Source organism: Pogoniulus pusillus, chromosome 6, assembly GCF_015220805.1.
Source record: "Pogoniulus pusillus isolate bPogPus1 chromosome 6, bPogPus1.pri, whole genome shotgun sequence".
NCBI classification, from domain to species: domain Eukaryota; kingdom Metazoa; phylum Chordata; class Aves; order Piciformes; family Lybiidae; genus Pogoniulus; species Pogoniulus pusillus.
The window spans coordinates 42,270,773-42,295,194 of NC_087269.1; the positions used below are offsets into that span (position 1 = coordinate 42,270,773).

Genomic DNA, 24,422 nt, shown 5'->3' on the forward strand with positions numbered 1-24,422 from the left:
TCAGAAAGACAAGATGCTGGTGTGAGGAAGCAAGAATGTGATAATCAAGTTTACTTACTCCCTAGAGGTTTTCTGCTCCCAGACTTGCAGAGAAATCCATGTGGTCAGAGTTCTCACCTTCAGGAAAGCTGGTTGCAGGGGGAATGAATTAATTCCTGCCATTTTCTGCTCTCTAAACCCCAGTAACAATTTTCCCTTTATTCATTTCTTTAGAGTCTCTCTCATTTCCCTCCCCCCCCCCCCCCCAGCTCTTTTCAACAGTGCATTTTAAGACACCCAAACAAGCACTCCACTTTCTTCCCACCCCACTTAAAGCCAGATGCTACTTGTAAGCTCCAGTTAATGCATTGTGCAGGGAGGCATTTGCAAGCAGTCCCTCGACTCAATGGTGGAATTTCCTCCAGCCTGTGCAATATTCAGGGCTTATGTGTGCTGGTGACATCAGCTGTTAGCTGAGACCATCTAATTTTGTGCTGCATAATGACCTTACAGCAGAGGAATGGGATCCACTCAGAATTCCTTGTAGTGCTCTTACAGATTTCATTTGCTTGTAAATTTGGGCAAGCAGCGGATGCAACGGATGCCAAAGTACTCTGTGCTGCTGATCTACAATCAACAGCAGAGGTGTCCATTTCTGCCTTCCCAGACTCAGTTTAAAAAACAAAAACCAAATGTGTTTTTGCCATTATCTCTCCCACCTCTCCCTGTACTCATTAAAGAAATGTGACTTTTAGCCACAAAATAGACACAAACCACAGGTGCGGCAGTTTTGCAGCCTCTAAAGAAGCAGTTTTGCTGCCAGCCCTTAGAATAGCCTCTTTTGCTTATGAGCATGGCAGAGTAACCAAGCCAGCTGTTTTGATGATGGCTTTTTAGTTTCCTACAAACCCCAGTTTGTTGTGCTGGCAGAATTCACATACCTCCTGTCTCTGATGAGCTTCTTTCTTTCATTGGAATGGGCTGCCCAGGGAGGTGGTGGAGTCACCATCCCTGGGGGTGTTCAAGAAAAGCCTGGATGAGTCACTTGGTGCCATGGTCTGGTTGACTGGCTAGGGCTGGGTGCTAGGTTGGACTGGAAGATCTTGGAGGTCTTTTCCAACCTGATTGATTCTATGATTTATATGGCATTTAAAAATGCATATGCCTGTGTTAGGTTTGCAAGATGTAGGTTCACACAAAACCAGCAGAAGTGATTAACGCAATGTCCTTATTCAGCTATGTAAGGGAACCCAAAACACCCTCACCTTCACTGGTCTTTTTACTAGTATCTGGGAAAACATCAACCCCTCTTTGCAGTGTGAAGAGCAAAGGGGAAGTTTTCTGCTGCTCCCATGCCAAGGGATGGGCAGGAGGCAGAGTTTTAGCCCTAAGGTGCTACAAATGCTTCCTCTGGCTCCGAGTGAACAGAAGGTGCAGGAAGCACTCCCCTGCAGCCCTGTGTCTTAACAGGCTGCTTACATCACAGTATCACAGTATCATCAGGGTTGGAAGAGACCTCACAGATCATCAAGTCCAACCCTTTACCACAGAGCTCAAGGCTAGACCATGGCACCAAGTGCCACGTCCAACCTTGCCTTGAAGTGCCCCAGGGACAGCGACTCCACCACATCCCCAGGCAGCCACACAGAACAGACAGGTCGGAGGTGCTGGGCTTGCTTCTCTCAGTCACCAAGATGCAGGAGAAGTTGGGAGGTATAAATTTCCTTCTAACCCTGTTTCCTACCATTTTTCTTCCAGTCTCCCTCCCTTGCCCATGGATTAGCAGCCCTCACACTTGTTTATACCCAAGGAATAACACTGCTATCATAGAGCTTTTTATAAACCAATTCTGTTAGTGTTTTACTGATATAAAATTCTTTGCATTTCTGCTGCACTAGGACCTTCAGAGAAGAAATTGTGCTTGTTCATGTTGGCTCTGGCTTCAGCATTCCCCTAATCAAGTAGGACCAATTTGCACAGGTTTTTGTCACTTTCTGAAATTCATAGATTTTGTAGTTCACAGCAGTTTATTCTATTAGATATCATTACTCTAACCTTTCTGCTACTGCCTAAAGGACTCAAGCTGCAATAAAGATGTGACAGCTATATTTGTTACTGGAGATTTGGAGGAAATAGAGCTTTGTTTGTTACAAACTGGCATCCACATAAGAACCATGATAAACCAGGTGTGTTCTTGAAGACAAAGGCAGATATAGGTAAGGATATATTAATATCAAAAAGATCCTCTGATGAAGTCAGTGAAAATGGTATCAGTCAGAGAAGTTCTGCTTTTGTGCTGAAGAGATTAATAAGGAAATCATAGATTAGGCAACTAAAGAACAAATAATGATGAGTTCAGTTGGAAGCCACAAAAAGCAGTCATTATGGAAATGGTCTCTTTGCTGGTCTCTCAGTCAAGGGCACAAGAACCCTGACTGTTTTGTGTCTCCTGAGCTTAAGAAACGCATCAGTGAGCACTGCCTTGCTGTCAGGAATGGCTACAAAACCTAAGGCAAAAGTGGGAGAAGAGCAGTGAACAATCAGAAAGCAGACTGGTTCAGAAAAGCTCACACAGTAGGAGGCACTGAGCAGAAGATCCCAGGTGATAACATGCTGTCCTGGGGAAATATCAGGTAGCTAGAACAGAAAAGCATTTGAGGGTGGATCATACAGTCACATCACTATCTCCTACTCACAGTATCACAGTATCATCAGGGCTGGAAGAGACCTCACAGATCATCAAGTCCAACCCTTTACCACAGAGCTCAAGGCCAGACCATGGCACCAAGTGCCACGTCCAATCCTGCCTTGAACAGCTCCAGGGACGGCGACTCCACCACCTCCCCGGGCAGCCCATTCCAGTGTCCAACGACTCTCTCAGTGAAGAACTTTCTCCTCACCTCCAGCCTAAATCTCCCCTGGCACAGCCTGAGGCTGTGTCCTCTCATTCTGGCGCTGGCCACCTGAGAGAAGAGAGCAACCTCCTCCTGGCCACAACCTCCCCTCAGGTAGTTGTAAACAGCAATAAGGTCTCCCCTGAGCCTCCTCTTCTCCAGGCTAACCAATCCCAGCTCCCTCAGCCTCTCCTCGTAGGGCTGTGCTCAAGGCCTCTCCCCAGCCTCGTCGCCCTTCTCTGGACACGCTCAAGCATCTCAATGTCCCTCCTAAACTGGGGGGCCCAGAACTGAACACAGTACTCCAGGTGTGGTCTAACCAGTGCAGAGTACAGGGGCAGAATGACCTCCCTGCTCCTGCTGGCCACACCATTCCTGATGCAGGCCAGGATGCCACTGGCTCTCTTGGCCACCTGGGCACACTGCTGGCTCATGTTCAGGCGGGTATCAATCAGCACCCCCAGATCCCTCTCTGTTTGGCTGCTCTCCAGCCACTCCTTGCAAGGAGTGCCAGCCTAGCCTTTCTGGAGAAGGAAAGTGACTGCTTTTTTTTCTCAGCAGAGAAAATATGAACTTCTGTGCAGTCTTCAAACTCTGACCCTGTCCTAGATATGCCTGGAAAGTTCACAGTCTTGAAGTATTTTTAAACCTTGGTTGTTCTATGGAAACAATGATCTGTCTTATGGGTGTAACAAACAACCATGGCCTGCATGATATAACCCATTTTCCAACAGAAGCTGAAGGACATTCAGCCAATGAATACCTGCCAAGCTATGTCTACTATGGTTTTGACACTAATCTGAGCGGGTTTAACCTGTGACCTACAAGTGAAAAGTTCTGCATTGCGCAACTCTGAGCTATCCATTTGCTCAGATCCAATGTTTTATGTTCCTTGTGGTGTTGGTGTTCGTGCAATATTCAATGGATCTGCACAGTGTTTTGTGGATCACAGCACACTGCATCTTTACTCAGAAATGATGTAAGCCAATAGAACCAATAACCAGCAACAGAACAAGGGGACACAGTCTCAAGTTGTGCTGGGAGAAGTCTAGGCTGGATGTTAGGAGGAAGTTGTTGGCAGAGAGAGTGCTTGGCATTGGAATGGGCTGCCCAGGGAGGTGGTGGAGTCACCATCCCTGGAGGTGTTCAAGCAAAGCCTGGATGAGGCACTTAGTGCCATGGTCTTGTTGACTGGCTAGGGCTGGGTGCTAGGTAGGCCTGGCTGATCTTGGAGGTCTCTTCCAACCTGGCTGATTCTATGATTCTAAGCCATGACCACATGAATGATCTAACGCTGTATTTGTAAAATCAATGCTTTTGTTGCACGTGAACATGAACCTTATATAATTAGTTATAAATCAACATACCTTATTGCCTACAGGCTATGACAGACAGGGCTGCAACCCTTCTGCAGCATTTGGTGCAGTTGAAGTCTATGTGAGTGCTGTGGAGTCACCACTCCCAAACTGGTAGATCATTTTGTTTAAATCTTGTATGCCAAGAAAGAACTTGTAATGGGTTACAACATCCATTGCTAGCTCATGAGAAAGGGATTAACAGCTACAGCTGTATTATGGTTACAGTTTTATCTCAAATCAGGTAGGTTGTGGTTCCCTTTCGAATTAGTATGAATTCAGCCACTGACCTCAAGCAGAAGGAAACAGATTCTTAAGGGTAAACAAATCTATCCAAAGGCAGTTTTACAATGCTGTGATTATTCCCTTATGTTGTTATAGTGCTCATCACTATCCTCAGGCAGCTGAAACAGGATTCGCTCTTCTGTTTGAAAAAGCTCTTCTTTGGAACCACTTTTGAGAGAAAGGCTACACATTGATTAATGTTTTTTGTTTTGTTGTGCTGGAAAGCACACACCTCCATGGAAAGTGGAAATTATTTTGCCCAAACCAATCTCAGATTTGAGTTGGTTTGGTTTTTTTCGGTTACTACATGGAACAACTCTGCTCCCAACACCATTGGACACATTTAATTCCTTACTATGGGGCATCTGGGGCAGAAATCAGCTTTACAGCTGACATATCTTTACCTGTATCTATGTTTCTGCTTGGTTTTGTGTTCTACTGGTTTTAATTAGCCATAAAATATACATGTGGTTCTGTGGCAGGAACAGCTTCCAGGAATGCTGTCCTGTGACTATGAACATAGAGGATTTTTCTTATAAATAGCTTTAGTGCCTGGATAAATGGAAATGGTTGAGGCACACCATTAGAAAGCATCATGGGAATGGGATACACCATGAATCAGTCACCCATTGAGGATGCATTGCTAAGCTGAGGAGATGCAGTCTGCAAACATTGCTTGTACTGTATGGCAGGGCAGGGATGAAGTGGTGAGAGTAAATAGTGACAAAGAATATAAGTGAAGAGCTACGACTCCTTAACTGTTGCCCCTATGAATCCACCTTTCATATTATTCCCCAAATAGAGTAGCTCTAATTTATTTTTGTCACCTTAGTTCACTTATGCCAAAAAGCAGCTCTCCATCTTAAGTATTGACATGTTCTTGCTACAGTAAAACAGTACATAGTAGGCAAGAAAGCAACCAGTGTAGAATGAATTGCTCTTCTTCTCTGGACTAAGGGGATAAAATCCTTTCCTCCAGCAGGATTTAACCCTCAGTGGGTAACATTTTGATCGCTGTGCTTCGTGCAGAGAAAATATGAAGCAACATCAATTCTCTCTGCTGCTTTCCAGGCAGTCTTCATTTTCAAACTTCAAAGCAGCACAGGGAAGCAAAAAAAAAAACCCCAAACAAAACAAAACATGGGAATCAAACCCTTTGGAGCTAGTAAAGAATATGGTGGAAGAAAGAAAGGAAGAATTCAAAATCTTCATTACATCCCATTTTGACTAAACCCCCCAATAATGGTTGCAGGAAAAAAACCCAAACAACTCACCAACCAGAAGCACTGTCTTGATATGGCTGTAGAAAGGCATGTCCACAGCAGGTGTGCTAGAACAAACCTAGATTTTGCACAGTACTGGAACACCAATAGTACACTTAATGAGTGAGGAGATGTTGCATCTGGCCACAGTATTTTCTGCTGCACTTGACAGAGTACTGATTTACCTCTTTGTAACAGTGAGTATTGAGCACAGATGATTTTGTCACCCAAAGTAACCACAATAGAAAATAACACAGCAGAGGTATGAATACTAATACAATTTTTTTAAAAGGGTTCTATGCTTTGGCCACAACAATCCCAAGCAGTACAGACTGGAGAGAGAGTGGCTGGAGAGCATCCAGGCAGAAAGGGACCTGGGGATACTGGTAAATAGTAGGCTGAACATAAGCCAGCAGTGTGCCCAGGTGGCCAGGAGAGACAATGGCATCATGGCCTGCATCAGGAACAGTGTGGGATGAGGGAGCTTATTCTTCCCCTGTACTCACCACTGGTCAGGCCACACCTTGAGTCCTCTGTCCAGTTCTGGGCTCCTCAATTCAAGAGAGATGTTGAGGTGCTGGAACATGTCCAGAGAAGGGCAACAAAGCTGGTGAGGGGCCTGGAACACAAACCCTATGAGGAGAGGCTGAAGGAGCTGGCGTGGTTTAGTCTGGAGAAGAAGAGGCTCAGGGATGACCTCATTGCTGTCTACAACTACCTGAAGGGAGGTTGTAGCCAGGTGGGGGTTGGTCTCTTCTCCCAGGCAACCAGCAACAGAACAAGGGGACACAGTCTCAAGTTGTGCCGGGGGAAGTCTAGGCTGGATGTTAGGAGGAAGTTGTTGGCAGAGAGAGTGATTGGCATTGGAATGGGCTGCCCAGGGTGGTTGTGGGATCACCATCCCTGGAGGTGTTCAAGCAAAGCCTGGATGAGGCACTCGGTGCCATGGTCTAGTTGAGTGGCTAGGGCTGGGTGCTAGGTTGGACTGGATGATCTTGGAGGTCTCTTCCAACCTGGTTGATTCTATGAATCTATGACATCTTAACTGCAAAAAGCTGTTTATGATCTGCAACAGAGAGTGAAGCACAAAAGATCTAACAAGGGTCATGGCTAGGTTGTCATGCTAATTTTCTGATCTCACAAACCTTTCTTCTGCCGGCTTATCTGTTAGACAGCTGACTCCTCTGGCAGGCTAAACAGAATTCAGCTCCTGCTTTCAGTATGCTAAGTTCAGATCCTGGTTTCCTGTATGTGAAGATCTTTTTGAGAATCTTTCCAAAGCAAGTAAGTACATAATCCCTCAGTACCTTCCCATTTTGTCCTCCCCATTCCAGTCTTTCCATCCAACTGGGCAAGAGGGTAGGGTGTAAGGAGTCAGAGGGCAGCTACATTTACTATGTTATATCATATAGTATATTATATCATGAACATCCACAAGGTTTGCTGCAATGGATCCCAGTAGCACCTATAGGGACTGGCAATAGGGAGGACAAAGTGGTCTTGACAGGGTTTTAGAAGTGTATCAGCTTTCATCCACTGGAGGCCACACAAGTGATGTAAGCAATGTCCTCAGAAGCATATCCACAGGATGATGGCTATTGGATGAGCATTAGCATTGATGCCATTCAACTCTTAGTAGAACTTAGGTCTCTGAGGACTAAGCATAGCCATCTAACTGTGGAAACTGAGATGTGTTTCCCCCTGCAGTAAAGAATCATTTAATTAATGCAAGCACTAACTACATATTAAAAAATTGATAATATTATTACTAAATAACTACCTACAGTAGTGTCAAGAGGGCCAAAAACTCTGTCAATAATTGAGGTTACTGTTTCTGGAGAGTAGCATTAAGTAATGTGCCCACATGCACACCTGAAATAAACAATATCTAGCTAGTCCAGTAACATCCCTATCACAGGAAATTGTGCTGGAGAGAATGGAATAGCTTAAAATAAGGAGTGGTCTGAAGTTATGAATCAAAAGAGCCATGAGCAGCTCAGCTGCACAAAATGAAGGCAGTGATTTGTGCCATGCAAAGCAGTGAAAGAAATGAGTACTATAATGAGAGCAAAGAACATTTCATAACATTTGAAATGGAATGGGAACTTTAGCAATGGATTTCAAATGAGCATAAGAGCACTCTGTCCACACTTCAAGTTTTTCACATGTGGCTAGCTGAGTGGGGCTGACAACCATCCTACACAGAAATATGGTGGAGTTAAACACTAAATCATCTAGAGGAAGAGAGGGCATAACAATGGCCAGAGGGAGATAGTCAAAAGGCTTAGTGTGAAAGGCCAGGCAGCCCATGCCAAAACAGAGGAATTCAAAAAGCCTCATGCTCTTTTAAGATCAGTGTAATATAACCAAAAGCTAGGAGCAGTCACTGGCCCCCCAAGCTCACATGTCTGCAAAGATTTCTCCTCTGTTCAAGAATTACTTCAACTGCTTTGTATCCAACAGCCTCTTTCCTGTTTTCTAATTTCAGAAACCTGATGTCAAAAACAATTTCCCTTGTCTGCAAGGCTGTTTCATTGTCTGGCATTCATAAGTGATTATGTATGGAATAAAAGGTCTTAGGAATGGGGAGAGGTACAAGAAATTCTGTTATTGGTGCTCCTCGTGAACAAGGTACATGGGAACTTAGAGCAGTGCTCTCAAACCCAGGCTCCTGTTGCTATTAAAAGCAGTTACTATTTAATGAGCTTCTGTTTCCATTAACAGTCTGAGATTAAAACTGCTTGCCACCAGGTGAATACTAACAGACAGTCTTTAAGCAAACGAAGCCCTCATTCCCTTATTTGTAATACATCATAGAACAAAACATGCTTTCTTATTTTCCTTTTTGTTAAGCAGACTCCTTGCTTCAACTGCAAGTATTTGATTTTACTTTATAACCTTTCCCTTTCAGGTTTTATTTCAAGGAAAAAGTTTTATGATAAAAAAAATGAAAAGAAATATTATGGTGAGGTAATTAACTGCACAGAAGGCTCCTTTCAGTTTAAATACTCCTCTGCAGACTATGAACTGAGGGAGAATCATTGAAATGAGCCTAGCTCAAAGCAGATGTGAGGCTGACAGGTGAAGCCTGGTAGTGTGGCTGTATGAAGAAGTCACTGTGAGAAAAGCTGGGCAGGAGGTTTCCAGCACATTAACTGAACCATGGGAGCTGCCTGTGCACAAGCTCCCTTCTGGAGGTAAACGTGCCCCCAGGTGCGTGTGAATCTTGCCATTTCCAATCTATAGAGAGTCACTGGGCTGAAAGAGATAGCTGAAGGCAAATAATGAGGCAAATCAGCAGAAGCTTATAAGGGATTTGTCCCAAGGCCTGTTTATGGTGGGAGCTATGAATATACTTGTTTAGAAATCTAATATGTGGGCAAGTTACTTGTAATTAGTCTGAAGCAGGAACTGGACTCTAAGCATGAGATGGGTGCAGAAAGGATCTCTGAAATCCATGTATGAATCACAGGGTAGAGAAGACATAGCAAGGTTGCAGACAGGAATATAACAGAGTGAACCAAAGGCTTGGACAACAAATTTTTGTAGCAGCAATTTGGGGAGTGATTATTTTTGTCAAGAGCAGAGAAAACAGTGTGTCAGTAATCAAAGACAAAAACAGAGTGAGCTGTTGGGGGGATACACAGTGGGCCATATCTTAAAGATCTTAGAAAATAGATACCTGTAGGTTCCAGAGATATCCAATATAAAGTTATGTCTGATTAAGGTTGAATTAAAAGGGAGGACATTAATATTTTTCACAGTGAAATAGAATAGTAAGGAAAGATTTAAAAGGAGAAGATGAAGAGAGTTCTCTGATAGCCATCATCAGCTAGAGCTGATGGATAAGACACCTACAAGTGCTGATAGATTTTAATTTGGATTGAATGAATAATACATATCACAGTGGTAAGTCATCTGCACAGGTACTGTAACTGAATTTGTATGTGTAAGGGGGGAAAACGATAAGTCAGAGCCTGCTGAAATCTCACTGAAAATTTGGATGGGTTTAGCAGCACTTCTGCATTGTGCAGCAGTGCACAATACTGCAATAATCTCTTAACCATACTGAGCTAAAATGCCATTTTACGCAGCAGAATTTGTAGAACCGCTGCTAAATTGATTGAAATGACAAACATAGGAGACTTTTTCCCCAGTTTTGAGTGTAATGACAATCTCCTTTTAACCCATTCTTCATTATAGTTGTCCCAGTTTTTCAGAGTTCCACCCCCCATGGCTTTTAAGATGGTTTTCAGCAAACTGTTGTAGCGCTCAATCTTCCCTGAAGCTGGAGCACAGTAGAGTATGTGGTAGACCCACTCAATACCATGCTCTTTGGCCCAGTTTTTCACAAGACTGTTCTTGAAATGAGTGCCATTGTCTGATTCAATTCTCTCTGGAGTTCCATGTCTCCACATGATCTGTATTTCCAAGCCAAGAATCATAGAATCAACCAGGTTGGAAGAGACCTCCAAGATCGTCCAGTCCAGCCTAGCACCCAGCCCTAGCCAGTCAACTACACCATGGCACCAAGTGCCTCATGCAGTCTTTTCTTGAACACCTTCAGGGATGGTGATCCCACAACCACCCTGGGCAGCCCATTCCAATGTCAATCACTCTCTCTGGGAAGAACTTCCTCCTAACATCCAGCCTATACTTTCCCAGGCACAACTTGAGACTGTGTCCCCTTGTTCTATTGCTGGTTGCCTGGGAGAAGAGGCCACCCCCCATCTGGCTACAGCCTCCCTTCAGGTAGTTGTAGACAGCAATGAGGTCACCCCTGAAACTCGATAGATTTCCAGCCATCTGGTGCTGGCCTCTACCATCGTCAGCACATACTGCTTGCCAGAACAAGATCGAGGTAAAGTGATGTAGTCAATCTGCCAGGCTTCACCATACTTGTACTTTGACCATCTCTCACCATACCACAAGGGCTTGATTCGCTTAGCCTGCTTAATAGCAGCACAAATGTCACAGTCATAGATGACTTGGGTGATAGCATCCATGGACAAGTCAATTGACCTATCGCGAGCCCATCGGTATGTTCCATCTCTGCCTTGATGTCCAGATGAGTCATGGGCCCACCGAGCTAGGAACAGCTCACCTCGGTGTTTCCAATCAAGGTCAAGATCAGAGTTGGTATCAACTTGAGCAATCTTAGCAGCTTGGTCTGCCTGCTGGTTGTGTTGGTGCTCCTCAGTGGCTCTGCTCTTAGGCATGTGTGCATCTACGTGCCTCACCTTCACTGGAGTTCTCTCCAGCCATGCTTCAATGTCCTGCCATAGATCAGCACACCAAATAGGCTTTCCTTTCCTCTGCCAACCATTCTTCTTCCAGTCCTTTAGCCAACCCAAAGATATTAAATCCAACATACCCAAGGGTGTAATCTTCAAAATAATAATAATTAAAAAAAGTAATCTTTGATTTAATCTTCTTCAAAATTAGATTAAACAAAAGGTAACCAATTTGGGCTTTAATCCAGTTATAGACAAGAAAGCAGAAAATAGGCCACACAATAGCCCCCACTAAGTAAAATAGCTTCATTAGCTTCATTCTGATTCCCAGAGTTAATTAATAATGACTCAAAATTTATTTGCTCCATGTTGGAGTGCCAAAATAAAATAATGCAAAGGTTTGGGTGTTACCCCTCTCCTCCCCCCACTTTACAAATGACCCAGACTAGACTTAGCCAGCTCTGGAAATTGAATGCAGCTTATATTTACAGCTTAGCAGATAGTTACAGTCTATACAGTTATAGACAGACATAGACAAGGTAAAAGGTAATACAGAAATACAACAGCCCGCCCAGAAACCTGAGTCCCCAGGAGGGGCTCCCAACCACTCCTTCCACCTTCTCCCACCCCTCTCTACCTTACCCCAGATGTTGCCTTGTGCCCAAGGAAGAATGGAGGGTCAGCCAGGGGGGTTAGGAACCAGGTGTATTAATCAGGTTATGTTAGGGAAGGAAATGCAGCTCAAAGCCCAGGCAGTGACCGAATGTCTTATCTATATTTACATTCTTGTTCTTATACCTCTCAGCAAGCCTGTAAGTGAAGTAGACATCACCACTGTTTCCCTTTCACAGCCTGTAATCTAGTTCTTCTCACCAAAACATTCTAGCTAGCTTCAAACTAGCACAACCATGTAACTGCATTATTCCAAAGCCCAAATATAATACTAAATTATAATCAAAACACCCAGATGTTTTCTTTTCAAATGCAGGTATTCCAGAAACAACTGTATTTAAAAGCAAGAACACTCAGTGATTGTTAGTGCTCAGACAGCAACAATCATATTTTATTTAGGATGCTTACTGTCCCTGATAGGTGCCTGGCAAATTGCTCTTGTGCAATTATGACAGATTACTTTAAGGTTGGGTCCAATAAATGGCATGTCAATGTGACATGGTTTGTGCTTATTTATAAGCAAATATAAAGAGCTTTAACACTACCTCCCACCCTATCTAATGGTGTGCAAACTCCTTAGACTAGACAGTGGTTATCAACAGGTAGTTACAGTTTTCCATGTGTAATAAAGGTGAAAGGAACAAGCTATAAATGAATGACTAGATAACAAAGACAATTAATGGCATTTTTAATTGTACAGCACTGGTTGATAATTTACTGCCATTTCAATTTCAGGTGTTGTTTAATTTTACTCAGTATTAATTCCTTAATCAACTTGATGACTAAACTGCATCTTGTGACAGATAGAATAGGGTGTGCAGAGTGGGAAACAGCAGTGGGAATGGAGGCAGATTTTTGGTAGGACTGCAACATTAAAACCTTTAAAATACTTTAAAGTTCCAGAGCTTTCTCTACTCCTCTCAGGTTACAGAGGCTATGAGAACCAACAGAACATGAATTGAGCTAGTTTATTCAACCTTGGCTTGTGTCTATGTGCTACTGGATGAGGCACTTGGTTCCATGGTCCAGTTGACTGGCTAGGGCTGGGTGCTAGGTTGGACTGGCTGATCTTGGAGGTCTCTTCCAACCTGGTTGATATTATGATTCTATGATTCCCTTTTCCAGTGTTGCACAGGGACAATCACCACCATTTAGAAGAATCAAAGGCTCTAACAGTTGCCATTTTTTCTGATTTTGGAAGATTGATTCAGTTGTGGCTCCAGCAGAAGATGTAGTAAAAGACTTGTATGACTTTTCTTTGCAGTACATCTAGTTAACAGATTTTTTTGTGCACTTGGGATCCACTAGTATTAAGAAATAAACCAATGCCAGATAAATACATGGAGGGAAGTTTCCCCTCAAATTCCACATATGCTGTGACATGGAAGGTTTTTCAAGTGGTAGCTTGGGTTTTCAAATGAAATACAGTTGCACAGATAATTTGACAAATCCTTGCTCTATTCCCTTCAAGTTTCACTGGAAACTACAGTAGCTGCTTTTATCTGATACACACAAATAAGATCCAGTTTTACTGTGCCATAGGTCAGTCAATTTGCTAAGAGGAACATGCACACTGGAATGTAATGCTGGTCATTCTGCATCAGTGAACTGCACTGTACTTGTGCAGTGAGACCCCACAGCCTCATTCTCACCCAGAGTATCTGTCAAAACCTGAGCTGGGAATCACACAACCTGAGAGACCCAAGCACAAACTTCATCTGTCTGACATTTTGCTTTTCCCTTCCACTACATTTGCATTTTGTCCAAAGCTTCAGAGTTTGCCCTACCAATTTTACTCTGGGTTTCAAAAGTCCCTCAGAATTCCTGCAAGCCAAACTGTACAGCAGTGTTCAAAGCTTTCCTTTATTTCCAGGTCTGATCAAGAGAGACGCTGCCCCTGCAGGTATATTAACTGGCAATTTGGATTAAAATGCCTCATTTAAAGAAATTACTCCATGGATGAATGATTACCTTGCAGGAAGACAAAAATAAACTGAAGGACCATTGAGCTGGCATATGTTTGTGACCTGCAGTAGAAGATCTCTGGGAGTAATTGCAACAAAAAACTGCAAAAAGAGACCTGCTTTGCAAAAGAAGCTGAGCAAACTGTCTGGTTTAATGTCAGATTTTTTCCTCCTTACTGCAGAGAACAATGAGAATCTGTGCTTCTGTTTTAAATGCATAGCCATCAGGAAGAAGGCTGGAGACCATTTTAATGGGAACATTAAAAGTGAAGCAAAGAAAGAGTAACATTCAGGGATGTGATGGGTTAGGAGCTCCACCCCTCACCTCCCCCACCATTGGAATTTACCAGACTAGCTGAAATGGCTTAGAGTTAAAATGAAGCTATACTTACAGCAAAGCAACATTTACAAGCATGCATACACAATATATTTACAAGTATTTACAATTATATATAAATAATACAGAAATCCATACTTCCTCCCAGGCAAAAAACCTGCCCTGTAGGGCTCAAAGCCAACCTCTCTTTCTCCCTCTACTTTCCCAGACAGTCACACAAAACAATCAGCAAAGCTTACATTGTTTTTTGTTAGCCAAGAGTAGTAGAAAAGATACTAGAGTGAAGAGGAAGTGAATAGATCCAGCATCCCAGACCAGAGTGGGACAAATTGTTGACATTTTGGCTTTTTATCCATTTCAGCAAACCAATGAATGACACAGACTTTATCATGATTTTCTTTTCACAACCAGTGATCTCATTTCTCTCATTAAAATATTCCAGTTAGTATCACACAGCATCACAGTATCATCAGGGTTGGAAGAGACCTCACAGATCATCAAGTCCAGCCCTTTACCACAGAGCTCAAGGCCAGACCATGGCACCAAGTGCCACGTCCAGTCCTGCCTTGAACAGCTCCAGGGACGGCGACTCCACCACCTCCCCGGGCAGCCCATTCCAGTGCCCAATGACTCTCTCAGGGAAGAACTTTCTCCTCACCTCCAGCCTAAATCTCCCCTGGCACAGCCTGAGGCTGTGTCCTCTTGTTCTGGTGCTGGCCACCTGAGAGAAGAGAGCAACCTCCTCCTGGCCACAACCACCCCTCAGGTAGTTGTAGACAGCAATAAGGTCACCCCTGAGCCTCCTCTTCTCCAGGCTAACCAATCCCAGCTCCCTCAGCCTCTCCTCGTAGGGCTGTGCTCAAGGCCTCTCCCCAGCCTCGTCGCCCTTCTCTGGACACGCTCAAGCATCTCAATGTCCCTCCTAAACTGGGGGGCCCAGAACTGAACACAAGGAGGAATGATTTGAGGTTAGCCTCAAACCAACACAAGGAGGAATGATTTTCCTTATTCTTACTCATTTCCTCCCCTTTCATAAAGAACAGAAGTAGAAGATAAGGAGGTGACAAGTTTACAATCTGAGTACACAAGGCACACAAAATAGAAAGGGGAATAGTACTTCACTCCTGTTTTGAAGGATGCTTAATTCAGGGGCTAAGACATTCAGTGATTTGTTCAGAGGGAATCTGTGTTACAAATCAGGGAAATAGTTTAGATATTCCTTTCTTCATGATCAAGAATATTGCCCTGGTAAAAATTTGTAAATTGCTTTTCAGGAGTATTTTTCAAAGATTGCAGCTTGCTTACATGTTTCAACACAGAATCAGAGAATCAAGCAGGTTGGAAGAGACCTCCAAGATCATCCAGTCCAAGCTAGCACCCAGCCCTAGCCAATCAACCAGACCATGGCACTAAGTGCCTCAGCCAGGCTTTATTTCAACACCTCCAGGGATGGTGACTCCACCACCTCCCTGGGCAGCCCATTCCAATGCCAATCACTCTCTCTGCCAACAACTTCCTCCTAGCACCCAGCCTAGACCTCCGCCAGAACAACTTGAACTGTGTCCCCTTGTTCTATTGCTGGTTGCCTGGGAGAAGAGACCAACCCCCACCTGGCTACAACCTTCCTTCAGGTAGTTAAAAAACTAATGAGGAATTGTGGTGGAAGGTCCAAATTATGCCTAGAATACACGAAGAGGGAATAGTTCCCAACACTGAAATGACAGCAAAATCCTGTACTCAAATGGGCTGGTGGGAAGTAAATACAGAGCTACCTTCTGCTCGGCTTGCCAGACATACACTTGCAGGACTTGGATTAAGTAAAACCCATAATATAATTTTAGGACTACATCTTACCTGGGCTCTGCTTCCCAAAAGTAGCTTCTAAGTGAGGTGCTTGCTTGGAGACTTGATTCACAGAGAGGGATATCTTAACGTAGCATAAATCCATGGGTGTGCTGTTAAAAAACAGTGCATGGTCTAACTCTGCTGCAACAAGTGTACAGGTAAGCTGTACAACAAATCATAGAATCATAGAACCATAGAACCAACCAGGTTGGAAGAGACCTCCAAGATCATCCAGTCCAACCTAGCACCCAGCCCTAGCCAATCAATTAGACCATGGCACCAAGTGCCTCATCCAGGCTTTGCTTGAACACCTCCAGGGACAGCAACTCCACCACCTCCCTGGGCAGCCCATTCCAATGCCAATCACTCTCTCTGCCAACAACTTCCTCCTGACATACAGCCTATACTTCCCCTGGCACAACTTGAGACTGTGTCCCCTTGTTCTGTTGCTGGTTGCCTGGGAGAAGAGACCAACCCCCACCTGGCTACAACCTCCCTTCAGGTAGTTGTAGACAGCAATGAGGTCCCCCCTGAGCCTCCTCTTCTCCAGGCTGCACACCCCCAGCTCCCTCAGCCTCTCCTCATAGGGTTTGTGTTCCAGGCCCCTCACCAGCTTCGTTGCCCTTCTCTGGACACATCCCAACACCTCAACATCTCTCTTGAATTGAGGAGCTCAGAACTGGACACAGTATTCAAGGTGTGGCCTGAGCAGTGCTGAGTACAGGGGCAGAATAACCTCCCCTGTCCTACTGGCCACACTGTTCCTAATGCAGGCCAGGATGCTTCTCAAAGCAATAACTTGGCTGTAGTCTCATACCTTTTTTGTCCTCATTTATTTTTTTTAATACTCTGTTTCTAATACAAATCCATTTTAAGTCACAGTTTCCTATGCCTGCAGAAAATGCACCTACTAGCTCATTTGGAAGGTCCAACCAGGTGCAGAAAACACACACACACACAAATCCAGGCTTCTCAACACAAGGAATCCATATTGAATCTTCCTGATTAACTTTATTTCAGTTGTTAATTAAGATTTTTAGCTAATTACTTTCATACTCAGGGTATAAAAGGAATTTATTTCATAAACCCTTTCTCAAAACTGCCAGTAATGTCACAAAGATGCCACAGGAGATAGTGGAATAGAAAATAAGATGACAGCTTCAGAAGGGATATCACAGGGAGTTCAGTCATATAGACAAGAAAATGGAGAAGAGAAGGAAGTAGAACCAGGGAAAGAGAAATTGCAGAGCAAGCAAGGGATATAATGGAGGAAACTCTAGAGGAGAGAAAATATGACCTAGAAAGGTTATTCCTAGTACCTCTGCCTATACATAGCCATCAAAACAGAGCTTCAAGCTCTGCAGCCTCACATTAGTCCCATTTTTAAACAGGAGGCCCTGTTTCCCTTTCCCCCCACCCTCACTTACATTTCTTCACACAAAGTGATGCTTTTCCAGGCTGGGACTGCCTCTTCACAGTGCTCACATAGGTCTCTAAATGCTGTTGGGAGACAAATTAGGAGAGAAAGATGAGAGAGACCTTCTAGTTTCAGGGCTTCTTTCCATCCATGCACATCATCCATTTTTTGTAAGAACCACATTAATCTATTAACTAGAGATGTAAGAAAAAGGAATACTCTTGCTTTTCTTAACAGACTTTACACAACTGGCTTTTTTTTTTCTCTCTGACCATTTCATTGCTTTGTTTATGGTTCTATAAAACTCAAACTTTTAAAATAAAACACTTGAGTTCCAGCAAAAAGGTTTTTATCTCCCTAATGAATACAAATGTCTCTAATCCACTTTACAAAACTTAAAACAAAGCCCATAAATGTACTGTGAGTGTTTGAAGATGTTTGTCTCCTTTATTAGTCATGTAATACAGCACTACAAGGTTTTTTCATCTTGTTTTTAACTCCTCTATCTCTGGGCCTTAATTGCTTGCTGATGAGCTTGGGATTGCAGTCCTTCTGCATCCTTCCTGCCTGGAAGACATTCATGAAGCTGGATGCTTTGACAAATAGTTTGAGAGGCAAGTTTTCAGAAGGAAAGCATCATCAAAACCAGGACTGTCTATCACTGAGCATTATATGCTTCTGAGCACAACAGCATCATAAATAGACAACATGTTTGTATTTGTATACCCTGAGATGCAGCTGAATGTTCAGAGCCACCTTTTGCATTTCACCACCCTTGGGCTTATCTGTGTAGAGTCACATGTCACAAAATGCATGGTATATATGATTGCAAGGGACACAGTCTCAAGTTGTGCCAGGGTAGGTATAGGCTGGATATTAGGAAGAAGTTCTTCACAGAGAGAGTGATTGGCATTGGAATGGGCTGCCCAGGGAGGTGGTGGAGGCACCGTCCCTGGGGGTCTTCAAGCAAAGCCTGGATGAGGCACTTAGTGCCATGGTCTAGTTGATTGGCTAGGGCTGGGTGCTAGGTTGGACTGGATGAGCTTGGAGGTCTCTCCCAACCTGGTTGATTCTATGATTCTATGATTGCCTCAAGTCCCTCACCAAGCTACCACACTCTCTAGTGGCCCAATCTTGGCCTCTCGAGGGGGCAGTAAAGGAACCTGCAGTGATAGCTCTGTGCTTTCTAGGAACTCCTGCACTCCTCAGAAGGATGGATGAATACATTCATACTAATAGGCAGGAAACTGGGGACTAGGAATGATCATAGAATCAACCAGGTTGGAAGAGACCTCCAAGATCATCCAGTCCAACCTAGCACCCAGCCCTAGCCAGTCAACTAGACCATGGCACTAAGTGCCTCATCCAGGCTTTGCTTGAACACCTCCAGGGATGGTGACTCCACCACCTCCCTGGGCAGCCCATTCCAATGCCAATCACTCTCTCTGTGAAGAACTTCCTCCTAACATCCAGCTCCCAACATGCTCTTTACATATATGATAATGAGATTCCCATTGTAAATAAGAGACATTATCTCAAAATATTTTTTTCCTTTGGTAACAAAAAACCCCAAACAAACCCAAGATTGCTTGTATGGGTTGTAAAGATAGACTGGCCACACCTTGAGTACTGTGTCCAGTTCTGGGCCCCTCAATTCAAGAAAGATGTTGTGGTGCTGGAACATGTCCAGAGAAGGGCAACAAAGCTGGTGAGGGGCCTGGAGCACAAATCCTATGAGGAGAGGTTGAGGGATCTGGGCCTGTTTAGCCTGGAGAAGAGGAGACTCAGGGGTGATCTTATTACTGTCTACAACTATGTGGAGGGGCATTGTAGCCAGGTGGGGGGTGGCCTCTTCTCCCAGGCAACCAGCAATAGAACAAGGGGACACAGTCTCAAGTTGTGCCAGGGGAGGTATAGGCTGGATGTTAGGAAGAAGTTCTTCACAGAGAGAGTGATTGGCATTGGAATGGGCTGCCCAGGGAGGTGGTGGAGGCACCATCCCTGGGGGTCTTCAAGAAAAGCCTGGCTGAGGCACTTAGTGCCATGGTCTGGTTGATTGGATAGGGCAGGGTGCCAGGTTGGACTGGATGATCTTGGAGGTCTCTTCCAACCTGGTTGATTCTATGATTCTATGACTCCCACCAAACTTTTTTTAGTGCCTTTAATTTTCCTTTGGAAAACACATCAGAGATGTGCTGGAAAAAAAAAAAAAAGGCAAAATCCAAGCTGGTAGAGTAGCAATGTTCTATGCCAAAATCAGCCAAATTTGAGTTCAGGAAAAAATGGTGGGTTTAGCATTTTGCAGCATGCTGTAAATGCTCTGCAGGTATCCATAGCTCACCCACAGGGCTCACATTTTGCTCCAGAATTGACTTGTGGTAGAATTGTTCATGGCCTGTCCCATTCAATGAGAAAAAAGTCCAGCATGCTGCTGGGTCCAGGACCTAAGTAACAGGGCTCCATTACCATTGCAGGATGTGTTTTGAAAGCCAGCCTGAAGCCAGCACATTTTTCTGACTTGAAAAAATGTTCACTCCTGTCTTGAGGGCAGAGGGAAAACAGAGTAAGTACCACTAAATGAATTATTAATTGCTCAGGTGAAAGAATGAATCCAATTCCATCTTGAACTCCACCAGCATCCCTCAGGGCTCTCTATAAGATATTGATAAGATAGACATCAGATCTCAGAGCACTAATGTATTTGCAGAGCTAACCAAGGTGAAATTCAACCATAAAAATGTTGTTGCAGGGACAAATTTCCTGTTGTAAGCTGCAAATATTGCTAATTACTTTACTGCCTAGATGAAAGCAGGTCTGTGCTGGAAAACAAGCAGGAACAACATTTAGGTAAACTAGATATGAGGGAACTGTCAGTAAAACCTAAGCTAAGAGAAATGGAGAAAGATGTTCCATTTTGTTAGCACCTGCAAACCAAGTGGGGGCAATGAGATATTTTTAAGTTTAGTTTTAGTCTTAACATGCATTTCATCAGGCTGCCAGAGAAGTCTTGAGCTTTCCTTCTGCCTCTTTGATTTACTCCCCTCTACAGAATCACTGTGTAAATCTCCACTGTTAGCTGCCTTGGAGACAAAGTCACACAACTGAGAAATGGTATATTGCCTAAGAAAAGTAGTGCATCATGAAAGCTAACTGATCTGCTGAGTATTTGGTTACAGGTTACAAATGTGCAGCGATGCTAAGGCCAAAGTTTACCAATGGATCCTTGCCCACAGTGAGTTTTCTCCTACTTCACTAAAGCAAATCCACAGGCTGGATGTTAGGAGGAAGTTCTTCACAGAGAGAATGATTTGCCATTGGAATGGGCTGCCCAGGGAGGTGGTGGAGTCACCATCCCTGGAGGTGTTCAAGCAAAGCCTGGCTGAGGCACTTAGTGCCATGGTCTGGTTGACTGGCTAGGGCTGGGTGCTAGGTTGGACTGGATGGTCGTGGAGGACTCTTCCAACCTGGTTGATTCTATGATTCTTTAGCACTGCAGTACTGTCCATGCAGTCCAAAAGAGAGAACTGCATCCTCCTCTCATTCTCTTCCTCACCAATTAAAAACCCCATGATTTGCTACACTCAAGTTTAGTACATTTTCCATGTTTATTGATAACAACTCCTTCCTCCTTGCTGGGCATGGTCTTGCTCAAGCATCTTCAACTGACCCCTGATAAGGGTTGTAGCAAGCTTAAAGATGGTTTGTACATCATCCAGGAAATAAGTAAACATATACTCTCAATTTGGTGGTAGTTCTCCTTCCTTCATGCAATCACAGAACCCTTCAGGATCTTACACGCTGGCTTTCAGCAAACACTCAATGCAATGGAAAATGCCAAGAAAGAAAAACCAACCATTGCCAAACCAAATGGAGAAGACAGAGCATTTTTAATCAAGCCTGCCACCAGTGGCAGGTGAAATACAGAGAAATAAACTTTGTAAGAAGATTCTGTATTCAGCATTAGAGCAGAATAGCCTTTTCCTGGTTTTTGATGACAGAGCTCAGCCCTCTTGGGCAATGACTGGATGAGCATGCTATCAATTAAGTGTCTATGTTCCAACATTAACACATTTTCATTAAACAACAGAATATTAAGTGACAACTCTTTTGCTGCTGACCCAAAGTGACCAAAACATTGAACATATTTGGAGACCACTTCATGTTAGCTGCTACTCTGTATATCAGTCCAGTATCTTTCAGTAGCATTAAAGTAATTTGGAAAGAAAATATTTTACACTGTTCCTAAGTACATGATAGCAACAGCTATGTGGAAGGAAGAGAAGATTCAGAAAATTCAAAATATTTTATGCATAAATGATCAGAAGAAAACATACTGCACAACATGAGAGATTCTGCCTGTTGAGAATGGGTAAAACTCTACAGAAGCATTCCCAAGAGGTTAAAGGGAACTGATCTGGGTAGATGAGATTGTAAATAATCTCACTGATGTATTTATGGAAGAAGGGTGAAATTCAGTTTCTAACTCCCCAGCCCAAAGACCTCTCCTGCTCTGTCCCAGAATTAGGAGGGATGAGGAACATACAGGACTAAGGAGTAAGAAAAGAAAAAGATGAAACTTTACATTCAGAATATTTGGTCTGTTCCTAAAGAGGTTCTATATTCATCAGAGCAACACAGTGAGAATCACATCTCATGACAGCAGAAGTAATAAAAGAGAAAAGATACTGTCACAGAGTGAAAACAAGAAGGGCTCTCTGTCGCCCCACATCCAAGGGGAGCAGTAAAATCTTTCAACTAGCAGTGGAATTCAACTCAGTTAAAGTGGGACCCCAGGCACCAGCGGTGTCTGTGTCCTGAAAGTTATCATCAGAGAAAGACTGGGTTTTCAGCTATGCCTCAAACACTGTTGGGTTATTAGGGAAGATTAGACTATTTTTTGTTGTTCAGTGTACCTGTATTTATGAAGCAGTTAGGACCATTAACATTAACAGAGCTCCAGTTGCTTAAGAGAGCTCACAAAGGATTTCCCCTCTCCTCATGAGCTGCCTTAGATCAGAGGAATATTCCAACATGTTTGTGCTAGTTTGAAGCTAGCTAGAAGGTTTGGGTGAGAAGGACTAGATTACAGGCTGTGAAAAGGAAAACAGAATGATGTCTACTTCCCTCATAGGCTTGCTGAGAGAACAAGAAGAATCCAAACATAGATAAGGTACTTCTCCTGCTGGGGAGCTCCGAGTTGCATCTCTCACTCTAACCTCATCCTCCATTTCTCTGATTAATCCACTTTGCTTCCTAACCCCCTGGCTGAACCTCCACTCTTCCTTGAGACTGGGATAAGGTTGAGAGGGGTAGGGGGAAGGTGAAGGGGTGGTTGGGAGCCCCTCCTGGGGACTCAGGTTTCTGAGAGGGCTGTTGTGTTTCTGTATTACCTTTTACCTTGTCTATTTCTGTCTATAACTGTATATACTGTAAATCTCTGCTTGTATATTGAGCTAAGCTGTAAATAATAAGCTTCATTCAATCCCCAGAGCTGGCTGAGTCTAGTCTGGGTGATTTCCAAAGTGTGGAACACCCAGACCATCACAATGTTTCACTGGGGACTTGGTCTGACTGCTGTATCTTACAGGAATTTCTTAAGGTAGACTGGTTGATAATCTGTGAAAAAGAAAAGAAGTTTTCAGCTAATAAAACCTTTACCTTTGTTTTTCCTTTCCCCTCTGCAGCGTGGGCTTCTCCTTGCTGAGAACTCTCAGGTGGCAAGAATTTTGGAGTCTTGATCTCCTTTGGCATCTCCTGTGCACAAGCACTAAAGCAACTACTGAGATGTGTTAAATATTAAGAAGTAGCAAAGATTTCCCCAAAACCATCAGTGTTTTGTTAGAGGTTTAGGAAAGGAGAGCTGCCAACTTATCAGCAGAGAACTTTAAGCACATACAGGTTTTCCTCTATTTAAAATCAAACCCAAAAATCACAGAGAAAAGAGAATAAACAAACCTGCAGTTATGACACCTAACATTATAAGACAGCCTAAATAAAAACCTGCTTACCAGTATTATCACCACTCTGTAAGGATTCTCACACATGCCAGATGTGTGTGCATGATCTTCAATGAGACTATTTTCTACAAGTCTTCTGACTATTTTGACCAGGTGGCTTTATAATTTCCAATGGAAGCTCCTATCAAATAGTTTATATGAATAAGCCTGGCTAACAGTTACCTACATCTTCAAAAGTGTAGCACAAAAGAAAGGTATACGTAGCAAAGTAGCAATTGTAAATGATAAACTGCTGGTTTGTCACTCTTCCAATGAGAGTGATCATAGAATCATAGAATCAACCAGGTTGGAAGAGACCTCCAAGATCATCCAGTCCAACCTAGCACCCAGCCCTAACCAATCAACTAGACCATGGCACTAAGTGCCTCATCCAGGCTTTTCTTGAAGACCCCCAAGGACAGTGCCTCCACCACCTCCCTGGGCAGCCCATTCCAATGCCAATCACTCTCTCTGTGAAGAACTTCTTCCTAACATCCAGCCTATACCTACCCTGGCACAACTTGAGACTGTGTCCCCTTGTTCTATTGCTGGTTGCCTGGGAGAAGAGACTACCCCCCACCTGGCTACAATGCCCCTTCAGGTAGTTGTAGACAGTAATAAGAACTGTTATTGCTTAATGCTTCTTTCTAGTAAAAGATAACCTCCCCTCATATTAGCATAAGCACTTCATTTAATATAACAAGTAACTAAAAATGGATTAATCTGCTATTATAGTTGCCAAACACCCAATATATAGTATGTGAATCTCTCTTAATACAGCAAGGACATAGACAATTTTATAATCATCTAATTTCACAGGAATGATGATGATGATTATTAATAACAACATAATTGTTATTGACATTGTGTTCTGTGATTTTCATCGTCACTGTCTTGATCTTTTCTGAACTTAATTATCACTGGGAATTTTTGCTAACTGGAGCTTTGATTCAGTACAACTGGAAAAGGATTCATTGTTGGTTTAATGAGAAAGAGCAGACTAAATTGGAGAGTGTATTTTTAAAAGAATTTAAACTATATTATTTGTAATAACAAATGGTTTCACAGGAGCATAGATTGAGCAAATTACCTCCTTGTCGTGTGGCTTGTTATTGGACTTGGAGATACTCAAGCAAGTATTCAAGCTAATTTCTGTTCCCACACATTGAGATATCAACATTT

At 43.3% G+C, this 24,422-nt stretch overlaps 1 long non-coding RNA gene across 1 annotated transcript; it reads right to left on the reverse strand.

The window, feature by feature from the left end:
• Positions 1 to 57: 57 nt before the first annotated feature.
• Positions 58 to 23,519, reverse strand: LOC135176569 (uncharacterized). The gene is made up of 4 exons (XR_010302733.1): positions 22,903 to 23,519; positions 17,255 to 17,327; positions 15,837 to 15,937; positions 58 to 128 (listed from the first exon to the last, which is right to left on the reverse strand). It is a non-coding gene; the product is annotated as an uncharacterized LOC135176569 (long non-coding RNA).
• Between the last annotated feature and the right edge of the window lie 903 nt (positions 23,520 to 24,422).